This window comes from Notothenia coriiceps, unplaced genomic scaffold, assembly GCF_000735185.1.
Source record: "Notothenia coriiceps isolate Sejong01 unplaced genomic scaffold, NC01 NC01_scaffold00004791, whole genome shotgun sequence".
Taxonomy (NCBI): domain Eukaryota; kingdom Metazoa; phylum Chordata; class Actinopteri; order Perciformes; family Nototheniidae; genus Notothenia; species Notothenia coriiceps.
The window spans coordinates 226,202-241,188 of record NW_011337492.1 but is presented as its reverse complement, the minus strand read 5'-3'; the positions used below and the strand labels follow the sequence as shown (position 1 = coordinate 241,188).

General features: G+C 42.6%; 1 protein-coding gene across 3 annotated transcripts in view; it reads right to left on the bottom strand.

The window, feature by feature from the left end:
* auts2a (activator of transcription and developmental regulator AUTS2 a) overlaps positions 1–14,987 on the bottom strand; it is a 288,288-nt gene that overhangs the window by 84,145 nt on the left and 189,156 nt on the right. The window lies entirely within an intron of this gene.

Genomic DNA, 14,987 nt, shown 5'->3' with positions numbered 1-14,987 from the left:
GCCCCCCCCCCCCCCCCAACAACCTCCTTCCTGTATCTCTGTTGGATTGGTCCTTGTCAGGCACCTGCTGAGGGAGCTTCCTTGAATAAACATGTGGTTAAATGTTCTGCTGTTTTAATGTGTAAGGTGTGGACAGCACGGAGAGCACGCCATGCAGAAACGAATGCATTATGTAGCAGCTCACCTGTCCGCTTTTCATACTGAGGTGGAAGGGAGAAATTGCTTGACATTTTTCTTTTATTAAACATTAGTTTGAAATATTGAACCAGAAAGGTGGGTGAAATATCATCAACACCTTGACAACTAACAACAAAGCAATATATTGACCAAACATAATTTGTTGTCATATCTGACAGATGTTGCTTATGGCTAAGGTCATCTGTTGTTAGGTTGTTTGTATTGCATTTTATTTTAAAAAGTAGTTTAATAGTCTGTCTAAGGCCTCCCGCTTTACAAAAACTAAACAGCGTTCCTTTCATTAATCTATAGGTGTCTTTTCTTTATAGTGTCCATTTAAATACATTGATTCAAAACAACATCTCATCATTTGTGTGGACTTTTCTCAAAATGCTTTGCTAAAATAATTTCCCGGCATACTTTATTATAAGTCCAGTACCAATTTTAAAAGAGATACAAAAAATAATTAGCTTTTTAAGCATGTATTGTTATTGTTGTAAACACATGCTGAGCTAATATTTGACCACAATGGTTTTTCTAATCCTTCTGGAATTGGATTTAACCATTAAATCATAATCAAAGTGTGCAACAACACTATGGGAACAATGCAAATAGAAAACAAGGAAATCTCAGTTAAATAAACTAATCAGAAATAGGAAATGAACCTCAGCGGTTTACTTCCCAGATGTTGCTGAGTTAAACTGAGAAAAATAGATACGTTAGGGGCTGAAGAATGCCTAACAGTCTCTCTGTGAACAGTGAGAGTGGATCAATATGGATTTCATGTACAGGCGCAGATAAATTGCCAGAAAAAATAACAACCAGTTGTACAGCGGTGCAATTCAATGTTTCAGTGGCCTCTATTTGCTATTGTCAGGGCTTAATAACATTTTGCGTTAATTTTGCTTCTAAAGATTTAAGAATGTGTCTTTCATCCAACATAAAGCAGTACATTTGAAAAACAAAAGTTGTATCACTTCTTAGAAATGTACCCCTTAACAACTCTTCCTACAGGTCCTGTGGTTGTCAAAGATTGATGGTCAAACTATAAAGCCCATCCCACATCAAAATAGTCACTGCTGGACACAAAGCAGAAAGTATTGTGTTTGTGTCTGTGAATATGTGCAGTGATCAGGGAAGCACGGCAGTTTAGTTCACATAGACAACTAACCCTGTTTCATTTATCATATCGAGTATGCGCTCCTCCATACTCCATCAAACAAAGCCACTGCTAGCTCACAGAGTCATTTCCCTCTCTCCCAATTACAAATGAGTCCATTAGTGTGTCTGCATTGAGCCCTGTGCTGTCTCCCAGTAATGGCTTGTGAGATTTTCATCATAATCATAATGGCTCCCAGAGCAGCCATGAGTGCAGATGGAAGGTCGCTCATAGGTAATGAGCTATCTCACCACCCAAAGGGCACATGTATTTTTGTTTTGTTATTTGGAACTGTATGCCTAGCATAGTTTGCTTGTCATGACACATTGTGTTTGAAGATATGGTGGTGGATTAAAAAAAGGAAGGGTAGAGTAGCATCTAGCATTTATTATCATCATGAAATCAGGGTTAAGGCTGGGACTTGTAACATTACCGATGCAGTCGAATAACAGCTCACAACAAATTCTATCCTCGCATTAGTTTTCACCCTCACAATCTTTCCGTCTCCCTCCCCTGGTTGTGTAGCAGTGCCAAGCTGAAATATCATTATGGCCAGGACTGTCAGTATGACTCACCTCTACTTGCCATTCGTAACACATCACATTCTTTTCTTTGGCCTGGGATCATGGCAGCCAGCACATCTGCATCTTCTGCCAATTATTCTCCCAATGCTGGTCTTGGTAATATTTTCCAAGTGTGTGTGCTGACTGTACTAGTGAGCTGGCTGTCTGCATAGTCATGGGGCATGTGAGACTGGGTGGAATGGGTTGATAGGACGCTCGCTCTGCCCATGCTTAATTGACCAGGGAGCTATGTGTTGTTGTGTTGCGGGTCATATGAATGAGTTGAACTGACATTTTTATGTATGATTCTGGTTTCATAAAGGCTTGTGTTTGCCTGACGTTTCAGTGTCTGCTTGCACACATGTTGGCCACCAATCACGGTGGGCAACATTGTTCTCCAGAGTATTGTAGGGGAACATCTGACCTAATTGTGTGCTGCTTGCTGGAGCCGTGGTATGATTCTCAGCACATGCGAATATTAGCCATGACACATGCCTGTATGATACTCACTTTGTTCTTGGTTTTTACTAACCAGCTAACAGTACAATGGCCGTTTTTTTAAACAACCAAGTCTAATACCTTTCCTTTAGTTTTAAACATATTTTTGTTAGGGGCGTTTTCATGCTTATGACCCTTCTTTTTCACCCTTGGATGTCTGTTTTTGTCAGGTTTCACCCTGCTGTGATAGAAACGTCATCAACATGCCCACCAGCTCAACGTGAATTCTCTGGAGAAAGAGCAGTGCTATTCAAAAATAGGCTCAATCGGACATTACAAAGACCTATCAGCTGGTGTGGTCCATTTGATGTCCGGTGTTAAAAGTTGCTTTCTTGTATTAACCATGACTTACATATTCTGCGTAATAGCAAGGCACAGCTACAGCTATTTTAACAAGATCACATATTTTTCAATAATAGTCCAGGATGATCCATCATCTTACAACATAATATGCTAAATAATGAATAGAGTAAAGAATGATCCGTGAGCAGACCTCTAGCATTGGCGCTGCCCCCACAGTCTGGAAATTCAAAGGCAGCTAGCACCCCACTGGGCTGAATCAAAAGGAATGGAGTATTTACTGCTTATGCAGCCTTTTTGTACATTAGTCATTAGGGCCTTCTAATGATAGAGAAATATACATAAGGGTCAGCCACAGTTCTATAGTTAAGTTCACCCGTTCCCGGGAGGTCTGCCGTCTCCCTCTGCTTTAATTTGAAATCATGCAGAGGCAAAATGGTAGCCGTTTGATTTATCCCTTATTACATTGCTTCTTAAGAATCTGTCAGGCGGCCTCATGAATTCATTCATCTCCATAAGCTTTCTCAGCGCCACTTAGGGCTTGTGTAATCTGGGTGAGACCCCTTATCACTTCATTTGCACAAGCAGGAGACTATCAATTCCTGTCCAGCATGTGGGCCGGGGGAATTAGAGCAGAGGTGTTTGGATGTGTTCGGACCAAGCTGCAGTGACAAGAAACTGTTTACACATTGAACACCATGCAGGTGTTCCATTTCACACCCTATATTTACAATATTAGTGAGCATTAGCTAAATTTATTTATCAGCTTTATTGCTTACACTCTTTTCAGTGAAGATCTCGATAGACAGGCGATTTTCCACCATGAGTCATTGACGTAATGCCGTTGTGAAAGGAGAGACACTTAAAAGCATTTAGCTGGTGCCTAGCTCCACACTGCAGCCTCATAAAGCCAGACAATGGCTGAGCTTAATAAGAAACAGAATGGATCCCATGAGTGTGGAGGACCCATCAAGCTGGGGGATTTCATTTAATTTCCCCGGGGCCGTCTATGTCTTGTACACATAATTAGAGCCCAACATGCAATGCTCCTTGTGTTTTGTCAATAATTCCCCAAGGAGCAATCAGGACAAGGGTTGGACATGCCTCTGTGACCTGGGCTACTTGCAACAAGCTCAGTCACCTAATTACACTGCCTCTAACAAGCAGTGTGGTGGTGCTGGTGGTTGTAAGGGAAGGATGTGGGGGGGGGGGGGACCGGCCTGAGCCCAGGAGCCCACAGCCCCTTTCGAATAGCCCCTGACGTCATTAGGATTGTTTGTTGCTGCCGCCATGCATGCTGGGACAGCGCCGTTATTTTGACAAGCCAGTTCTCCATTTTCCTCATTTAGGATTCTTTTCTACAGTGACTCACCGCCTCTGGAGGCTTACGCGACAGACGATTAAAGATATACAGAAGTTATTTTATTTTTTGTGGTGTATAATAATCTATTTTATGTCCACAACAACAAAGATGTCTAACCAAACAATCCTCAGAGGACTATTTACACAATCCAAAAGTTGAGTAGGTCATAAAGTCAGTGAGCCAGTTTTCACAATACCTTCATGTTGTTTTATTTGAGATGTTGCACAATAAAATTCCCGGGGATTACCTCACAAACAACTAAAAGATGTTACCCAACTAGGGACACTAATCTATCGACTATTAATGATAACTTGCGTAGGTAAAAGTACACACTGAAACCAAAACAGCAAATCACTCAAATGAATGAAATGCAAGTTTACTAAGTACTAAACTAAGTCACAAATATTTTGAGGGAGAGATTTTTTACTAAATATTTAGTAAACGATGTATGTATTACATTATATGCCAAAGACTGAATAACTGCCAGCAACACTGTTCATTTGGGATCGTTTACAGTGTTTGTGTCGAGGGCACTGGTTTTGCTTTTGCCATCTAACAAAGTGCAGATAGAGAAAACCTGCCGTGGCTGCAGGGATAGATATTTTCTGTGGGTGAGCTGAGGCAACTGTGGAGAGAGCCAGGAGCCAGTCAATTCTGAAGCAAGTTGCCTACAGAAATCATTGGCTTGACAAAAGGGCAATGAGAGTGCAGAGGTTTGTGTGAGAGTCACTGGCCCAGTTGCTGGGGGGGCTTATGTGCAGGTGAGCCGGGCCTTGACTGACATCCGCCGAGCACAGCGAGAAAGTTTAACCTTGGCGTGTCGGAGAACTCACTCTCAGCAGGCAGAGAGGGCAGATCGAGAGACAGTGAGGGCTGAAGAGAGTGTGTGAGAAAAGAAATAGGCGCTGCAATAGGCGCTCTGCATAACAACAACCATTTTTTTTCATAAGCGGCCTGTTTCCAGAGACACTGGTTTGAACTTAAGGTCTTACTACATGCATTATTAAAGACCGGTAACTGGCAACACTGCCTCATAAATATAGATGAGGACAGACACCCGAGGAGCCGGGGCGCTGCTCACTCTTGATCGGCCACAAATCCACCGGCCTAACATGACCCAGAGGGTTCTACATACACAGTGCCTCTACCCAGCAGCCCTATGTTTTGATTCTGTCTTCACACCTGACAAATGGCACCACATGGAGTAAGTTCATTATAGCATACGTCAATTATATAAAAAATGCATGAAATTTAGTTTAGCTCAACATCTTTGGCAGGATGGCTGTTATTTTTGGCTTAGCGCTGAGGCCAATTTTAGCTGTGCTGCTAAAACAACATTAGTGACATTATTTCAATTTGTGGAGCTAATGGTGTGCTTAACAGATGGCTAGGAATAATATGCCATTCATTCTATATTTTATTGATAAAACAGTCTTGCTGCTAATTGTTATATCATGTGTGCAGAACTTCTATAATGGAAAGAATCTGCCACATTATACTCTCACTTCGGACCAACATTTCTTTAACTGTAGTTTTGTTTCCACATCAAAGCCTCTCTGTATGTGACACATCTCATCAAGTCTCTGATATGTACACAATTAGCTTGAGACACTTTCATTTTCCAGGTCAGGAAAGATGGAAATGGATTTTTTTTTCATGGGAGTGAGCATCTCAGTCAAACAGCATTTATGTTTTTTGTTGCTGATTGAATTATTTTCCATTCCCTGTGTTCTCAGCTTGTGCTGGGAATTGAATCATTGCCATTGAAGCATGATTCACTGCTGCGACTGTTTTCCCCCCATTCAATTTCAAGGACTTGGCAACCTTGTCCTATTCAAACGCGTGCATTACCTTTTATTGTTGGCCATAAATGAATGGTGGGTTTGAGCACTCTAGAGGGTAACACATTAGGGCTTGTATACTATCACGTCTCAAGGTAAGAATCAACCTTCTGCAATCCTGTGTCTCAACATCAAAACTGTTGTGCGGAAAGCTATTATGAAGTCTCAGAAGATAATCTCAAAAGCAATAGCAATGCTTTTTGTAGATGCAATCTTTTTTAGATTGCATTCCACATCCTTTTGAATACATATTTGAGGGTCTGCACTTTTATCAAAAAAATATTCACAGCACTGCTGTGTGAATGTAATCAGCTTGGGTCCAAATATTTCAACCGCAACCTTAATAACTTGGCTTCTTTTGACCATTCAACAAATATTTGACAGATCAACATATTTATGACACCTGAGTTAGAGTTTATTCCTGAGCCACCTGCTAAAGGTCTCATATTAACATTTAATAAATACAGGGCTTCAGCATGCTTTTGTAAACTGTCAACACCTTATCAGAAGGCTCCTGCATGCAGATTGAATGCCAATTGTAAACAGTTTGGTAAAAAGTGAGTTTAGGGTGGGAAATTGGAAGGTTCCTACATCAAAGAAAAACAATTGTTGGTGCTGATGGTTGTAGCCAAGTAATCGGAATTGGTTGTACCATGACAATATTTAACTACTTAGCTTAGGGCTATTTAGCTACGGTTTCCACATTTATTTGTCAACTGAATGTTGAAAATTAGTACAAACACTGATCATTGTTCTTATTATGAGATGTGTTGATACTGGGATATAAAGAGGGTCAGAAAGGGAAGCTGGGAAGGGAAACAGTCCACATCTGGAGACACAGAAGGGCCTTTCTTTTATTTTTCCTTTCTAATTAACCATTATGTACAACAAAGCTTGAAACGCAAAATGGTTGGTACAAACACACCAGCCATGACTTGTTGATCACTGTCCACATCTGAGGTTAGGGGTGTTTCCATGGACAGTGTGAGGAATTACCTGCTGGGACAATGAGGGGTTGCAAGCTGGAGTTTGCTCCCGTGCTAGTGGAGTACTTCAGGAAAGTCTACGAGGGGGGGGCCCGTGGAGTACTTCGTGACTAAAGAGTGTGAACGTTGTGATCAGCTGTTTTAGCGCAGTTCTCCAGTGAAGGGGGGGGAGTTTCCCTCCGTAGCCGGTTGGCATAGTTTTGGCACAATTCCGTTGTACAGACCAACGTTAACAGCAGCCCTGTCTGTGCGCACGGAGACCGACTGTCGCTCGGTGATATAACCGCATTCTGGAAAAGCTTCACAAGTACGTTGGTACGCAAATGTGCTTTGTCACACAAGTGACGGTACGCATTTCAGATTGTTGCCACGCATGCGTACCTGCGTACCAGTTATGTGCACCCCTGTTTATAGAAATATATGTCAATTAGGCCGTTTCCAATTAATAACCAGCGTGTCATTCAAAGGGGGAATAGTCTCTTCTCTGACATTTTCTCCTGTGGCCTTACTCTCTGAAGTGTCATTACTGTGCTGCTGGGTGGGGGAGGGGGGGGCAGCATGAGTTGCACTACAATGTGGGTTGTGAGAGGGGGGAGGCAAAGGGGAGTAGACGGGGGGAGGACAGGATTGTGGGAGTATGTATGTTTGTGTATGTGTGGGAGTGTCGAGGGAGTGTTGCTGCCTGATGACCTGGTCATCCATCAGACAGGGTTCATCCACACACCCACCCCCAACTACACCCCCTCCCCTCCCCACGTCCCAACCTCCCCACCCAGGGCCCATCAGTGTGGCTCTCTGCCAGGCCTGGAATCTCCACATTAATTTCTCATCTGTGGCACCCTAATGAGCTCCGCCTGCTCGTCCACCTCTGAGACCCTCCTGATTATCAGGCAGGGGGAGGACCATTTGTCAATGGCAAGAGGTGGCATTTTCACTGCTGACCTTGCTGCCAAGGAGAGAGGAATCAGATAGGGGGGAGAAAAAGTGGAGAGTGGGAAAGAATAGCAAAGCAAAGCAATCAACAGCTTTGGAGCGTCATGCTGTTTAACATCACGAGTACAGCCATGTGTAAGATGATCTTTATTCATGGAGGAAAAGTGGGCTGGTTTTACACTTTTTGTTTTAAGTGTCCTATATCCATCTATCTCTGGTCTTTCCTTCTTTGGTGACACTGAATCAGGACACAAACCCCTGGTGTATGCTCCTGTTTTTACTTTTCCTATATAACATGTTTGTGTGTGTGTGTGTGTGTGTGTGTGTGTGTGTGTGTGTGTGTGTGTGTGTGTGTGTGTGTGTGTGTGTGAGGGGAGTGCAGGCTCTGGGTCGGCTGCAGTGGTCTGAGTGCACGCGCCTCAGAGGGAGCAGGGATTTGCCGGTTATTGGATGGAGGGTAGCGGTGTAGGTCTGTGACACCCGCTAACCTTGGCCAGGGCTCCTGGGACTTCGGGGGTATCCATCACTGTGGCAGCCTCGAGACCCAGACCCGGGGAAAAGCCACAGAAGTTGCCGGGGGAGGGAAAAAAGCTAGTAAAAATGTAATGCACTCCGCAGAGCAGTCATGTCATACTTGGTTATGGAAAATAATCCCAGATGCCTGCAGTGCTAAAATGGAGCTGTAATGTGCTCGCCTCCTAACCCGGCCTGACAGCCATGATGTACGACTACCATTACCGGAAAATATCACTTCAACTAACCCGTGATCCGGCTCCGCTAAGGGTCATATTATCCATGAGGAACAAATTACACTCCCCCAAAGTAAATACAAATTTCCTACACTGACTGGGTACGAAGAACGGAAGGGGGAGGGTGCGGGCGGGAACGTTACCTATGACAACGCTCTGCAGAGTGACAAGGATGATAAAGTACATGACAAATCACTGGCTGACAGGGTACTCTAGTGCAATCAGCCTCAGCCTCGGCCTGGCGAGCACCCACTCAAGCCTGTAAACACTACTCTCTTCCTTTGGAGGGGGCAAAACACATAATCTTTTAACGCTGACAAGTTGCTCTCCTTTTTATTACTCATCCTTCCCACTGCGGAGGAGAGATGGAGGGTTGGGAGGGGGGGTATAAAATGGTTTTATGTACAGTGCTGCTGAGTGATTGAGAAACTCGACTCTGCTGCTGTAATTGCCTGAGGGCAAACACAGCGAAACAATAAAGGAAGAGAAACAGCAAATATATTACCAGTTCAGATCTTTATTTTATGTCAAGGACAAACAGGTTCTCTCGGCTGCTTTAAAGCACCCATTTAGATCCCTCGCCTCCAATAAGAGCAAAGCACAGCAAATTACAGCACACCATTGCATGGACATTAATAAGACGCAAAGCATTTTCAAATGGCATTTGCAGCTTGTGGCTGCTGATAGAGCGAGTAAATAACACTTAGGAAAGGTGTGGTCTCTATAAAAGAAAGCCCAGCGGCAAGGGGGAGAGGAATAAAAAAGCGACAAGAGTGATAAAGTCATGCACATTACAGCTCGGAGTCTTCACAAAAAGGCTAAGTAACACCCCTGATGAACAGTTAACTGCAGAAAGCACTTGAGCACTAGCAGATATTCACACTAAACTGTTTGACTGGCAGTTTCAAGGTGCCACTTACTATCAAAAAATCACTTAAGCATTAAGCAAGTCCAGACAGAGTGAGTGCCGAGCCTTGACAATTTCACAATGGTGACTAAGACTAGGCACAGACATTTGCCACTGTAAGATTAGAATCAGAGAAGACAAATGTTTCACTGCATATATTTATGCAAAGAAAAACATAAAGTTAAAGAGGCAGGGTTGATTTGTGAAGTATTTAGAGCTCGTGATCATACACCATCTTGAGTATAAGGGGATGTTGCACAGCCCCCCTAAAAGCTCTCAGATGGTAGAAAACCTGTTGGTCCTAAGTACTCCATGAAAAAAGGCATTGGGACTTTGGTGGGTGCGCATGAAAGACATTTGAGGCTATTGAGTGCTTTTTTAGTGTGTTTTCTGCCATTAAACTGGAGCATTGTAACTAGAAACAAGCTGCTCCCAATGCAACACGGCAGCGACAGACAAACAATCCTCGCCAGCAGAAGCTTTGAGAATTATTTGGAGCATACTTCCGCCAATCAAGAGACCACATGACTCTTAAAATGCCAGGAGATATATACAGTTGCAAGAAAAAGTATGTGAACCCTTTGGAATTACCTGGATTTCTGCATAAGTTGGTCATAAAATGGAGGAAGCCACTGCTGTCCAGAAAAAACATTGCTGCACGTTTGAAGTTTGCAAAAGAGCACCTGGATGTTCCACAGCACTACTGGCAAAATATTCTGTGGACAGATGAAACCAAAGTTGAGTTGTTTGGAAGGAACACACAACGCTATGTGTGGAGAAAAAAAGGCACAGCATACCAACATCAAAACCTCATCCCAACTGTGAAGTATGGTGGAGGGAGCATCATGGTTTGGGGCTGCTTTGCTGCCTCAGGGCCTGGACAGATTGCCATCATCGACGGAAAAATGAATTCTCAAGTTTATCAAGACATTTTGCTGGAGAATTTAAGGCCATCTGTCCGCCAATTGAAGCTCAACAGAAGATGGGTGATGCAACAGGACAACGAGCCAAAGCACAGAAGTAAATCAACAACAGAATGGTTCAACAGAAGAAAATACGCCTTCTGGAGTGGCCCAGTCAGAGTCCTGACCTCAACCCAATTGAGATGCTGTGGCATGACCTCAAGAGAGCGATTCACACCAGACATCCCAAGAATATTGCTGAACTGAATCAGCTTTGTAAAGAGGGATGGTCCAAAATTCCTCCTGACCGTTGTGCAGGTCTGATATGCAACTATAGGAAACGTTTGGTTGAGGTTATTGCTGCCAAAGGAGGGTCAGCCAGTTATTAAATCCAAGGGTTCACATACTTTTTCCACCCTGCACTGTGAATGTTTACATGGTGTGTTCAATAAAAACATAAAAACATATAATTGTTTGTGTGGTTTTAGCTTAAGCAGACTTTGTTTGTCTATTGTTGTGACTTAGATGAAGATCAGAACACATTTTATGAATAATTTATGCAGAAATCCAGGTAGTTCCAAAGGGTTCACATACTTTTTCTTGCAACTGTATATATATATATATATATAATATGTCTTGTATGTATTGCTACTGGTGTTTAATCAATACACTGTTATCCAAGTTTTTGATTCCAAATTGAAGTCACATTTTTCCGGTCAAGAACTAACTTTCTCGAATATTGAAAAACCACATTATGGCAGCAAATAAATCCTTTATCTTGCAATGTTAAATAGCAAGAACCATCATTTGGTTATCCACTCTGTGACTTGGAACCACTCCAAAAATGCACTGGGTTCTTCCTAAGCCCACGCTACACCCTAAAACCAAGTTTTATGACGAGTGGGAGAGTAGTTCTTTTGAAAAATCATCTGATAAACCGAGCTGAAAACATGACCTCCGTGATATACAGTAAGTAATGAAAGGAGCTCTAAGTAGTCAGCACAAATGCATGACTTTACTGTGGGTTGTTGTGTAGATTAGGGACCAGACATGTGTAGATATGCATGTAGACACACTGTAGGCAACATGAAATTATTAAGTATATATTTAACATGCATGCAAGTTTTTCTGTTAAATTGACGACACTTAGTGTTTCCGTTGTCACTATCTGAGCTCTGATTGGATGCTTGATTCTGGCAAGGTAAGGTAGAGCCTTTACTTGCTAATGGGGGCCTAAGCAGAGATGCTAATGATAACGCGTATAGAGCTAATAATACCAGTGTTGTGTGACGAGTGACTGCAGTGAGCCTGCCTCCTACCTGTCTCCCACTATGTCATTAACATGTCATGTTGGAGAGGGCCCGTCCTACAGGTCACTTTATAATGAGCAAACGCTCTGACAGTTTCCACACACGAACACACGAGCAGGATTGTGTGCACACACTGAGATGCGAATAGCTGTCTCTTATCAGAGGCTGGCAGCTCCCGCCGACACGGCAGAGGCCTACACTAGGCAGAACATGATTTCTCCTGGGAACACTTTTTCCATTTCCTGCTTTTGAAGGGAAACTAAATAAGCCACGTTTGTCCTCATCTGAATACATTTGACCCATTAAAGCGACTCTGCTCTCCCCCTTCCTTCTGTAAAGTAGACCGTTTCGCCCACAGAATGCCAATGACAACAGTGGCAGTGAGCGTATGCGTGCCCGGCACCTGGCAGGTGCAGATAGTGGCAGAGGTGACGTCGACTGCGGAGGGAGAATTTTTTTTGAGCGGGAGCTCCAATTACTCCCTCACATTGAGGAAGAACACATGAGTCAATCCCTGTCATAGGGGTCCCCTATTTACTAATTCACTCCTCTGTTACTTTAACACACAATTAATCAATGACAGGAAGGTGTACTCGGCGCTGTTCATCAGGAGCGTAACGTGAGCCAGGCTGAATTAATACAGTCACTTGGGGGAATACAGCTAACCATGCTCTCTCTCCTTCTCTTCCTGGAACAAAAAGAAATTGCCACCGAGACAGGAGCAATTTAAATCGACAACACTGAGTAATGACTCAATTTGCTGCACAGTCTAAATACCACAAGCAAATGGCATTACTAAATCATTAGAGTGGATCTCGATCTCTCGTTGGAAGTCATTGGATTATATGGCTGCTCTTTGAATCTACGAGGTAGGTCTAAACTGTTATTACCTTGAAATTGGTAATGGAGAAGCTGTGAATATATAAAAAACATACAAGCACTTAGTGTCTATTATAATCTATAAAATATTGACCAAATGTGGCAACCATGTAGGTATACCTTACGCCATGATGTTTTAGTGGACATAAAACGTACTTGGGTGAATCAGGCTGAACTCCACATCTTAAAGAGACTGTTGAAAATAATGAATAATGGAGCATACAAAAATAGACACAAATTAAGACCCCACTTCCATAAACTAAAGGGTTAAGCAATAACAAGTGTTTGTAAAAATGGGAGTGTGTTTTTACAGTGAAGAGTTAACAACACATACCAATATACAGTATGTGACACTATAACCGTCCCCAGGGGCCACCATCAGCCTTATGCAGACACATTTCCTGCACAGATCATGCTCAAGAGTGCAAGAAACCTCTTTTTATGATTGTGCCCAAACGCCACCCTGAAGCAAAACCTTTGCTAGTCCAACATAGAAATTGATCTGATTGCTTCTATTGAAATAACACTTTTAACCTGTAGAACTTGGTTGTCTGTGACATATTGTGTTTCCCTGCATTAAAGATTTTTTTCTGGTAAAATTGTTATAAAAAAAAAATTAAACAGAATGATTAACCTTAAAGCGAATATACGACGGTATTACATCAAAGGAACAAGCTATATATCTTGATAGTAGGAGGTGTTATTAGCAATAAAGGGAACGTGTAATTCTTAGGAAGAGTGTGTCTCGAGGAACAGACAGGCAGAAAGGTCAAATAATAAATAGAGGGATATATGTGGATGAAGATATACTAACACAAACACTGTACTTAATACTTTGATATGGGGTATAGAGTTTAGGCAAAGATAAAGCGTGTACCCAAGCTGTCACAGCAGTCTCATTTAAATGTGATCTAAATCCTAAAAACCCAGAACAGTTTGATTTAGATTTTTCACATCATTAAGTCATTTATAATTAATGCACAGCTAATTAAGGCTTTCTCATACTTATTAACAGGATGTTTAATTCTAATTACATTACATTCTCAGCCCTTAAAGGGCCCATGTCATGCTTTTTCGATTATTACCCGTCCCCTTGTGTGTTATGAAGGTTTTTATGCATGTAAACGGTCAGCAGAGTCAAAACCCTCAAAGTACACTTCTAACAAAGAAAAGACCTGTCTATGCTGCCCCAGAACGCCTCGTTGGAGATTTCTCATTTTCCATTGTTTGCTTCCTGGGTTCTGTGACGCGTGAACACCCAAATCAACAACAAATGACCGGATTGGCCCAAATGGACCAACCTGCGGAGCACCTCACAAACCAGGATCCCCTGGATAACTAACAGGGAGTCCCCATTGACTTGCATAGAGCTCTGAACGCTGGTAATAGACGAGTTGGGATCGCGGAGAAATGCTCTCCGCAGATCCATTCTCACAGCGTTATAAACCTTTTTCTTACTCAATATCAAGCCACACTTATTGTTTTTACTTCGGCTTTGAGTGTTTGTGTGAACTCAGGATGAGTTTTGCTTGTTCTCGCTGTATCGCTGACCTGGAAACCTGTCCGCTCCTCGCAGCAGCAACGAGCCTCGCAACGTCCCGACTAATCAGAGCACACTGGGCTCACAGGGAGGGGGGGCAGGAGCTCCAACAAGCCATTTCGGACAGAGAGTGAATACACATACTATACAGAGATGTTGTATAAGAAACCAATGTGATTTTGGAAAATTGCACAATTTAAATCTATTCTAGTAGACCTCAACAAGGGAAATATGATCAGTAGAAATGGCCATGACATGGGACCTTTAAGATAAGATGTGCCTTCATACATCCACCATAGGGGAATACCATTTGACGTAGCAGCACAAAAAGGGAATTAAGTTATCAAATAAACATTTCCATAAATACCTATAGGCTACATCCAAAACCGTATCTAATGTGTAGCCCGGGTGTAAATAGCATTGTTAGATAGACACCTGGGTGCAAATAGCGTTGTTAGCTACAGACACCTGGGTGCAAATAGCATCTGCCTAATAGTTTGGACCCAGAAAACTGAATATCTGTCACTGCATTCCTCCAGGGTGTTTCCAAATAAATATGATCAATCTGATTATTTCAGCCAAGAGACCTCGGACACCCGGGTGGACTTATGCATGTTATATTTTACTGTAGTACCTATCCAGTCCTTCAGCAGAATGACTACTTCTACTTTAAGTTGAGTTTGTGTCTGTACTTTTACACAAGTAGTATGTATTGCACATGTGTGTGCGTGATATTTGCCTGGTACAGTGTGAGTAAAGCCTGCAGACCCTCACAGGTGTTTTCACTTAGTCTGCTGATTAGAGGGGGCGGGGCTTTGCTGGGAATCACTGAGCTCATGAAACAGGTGCAGCACCACAAACAGCAGAGCACACACACACA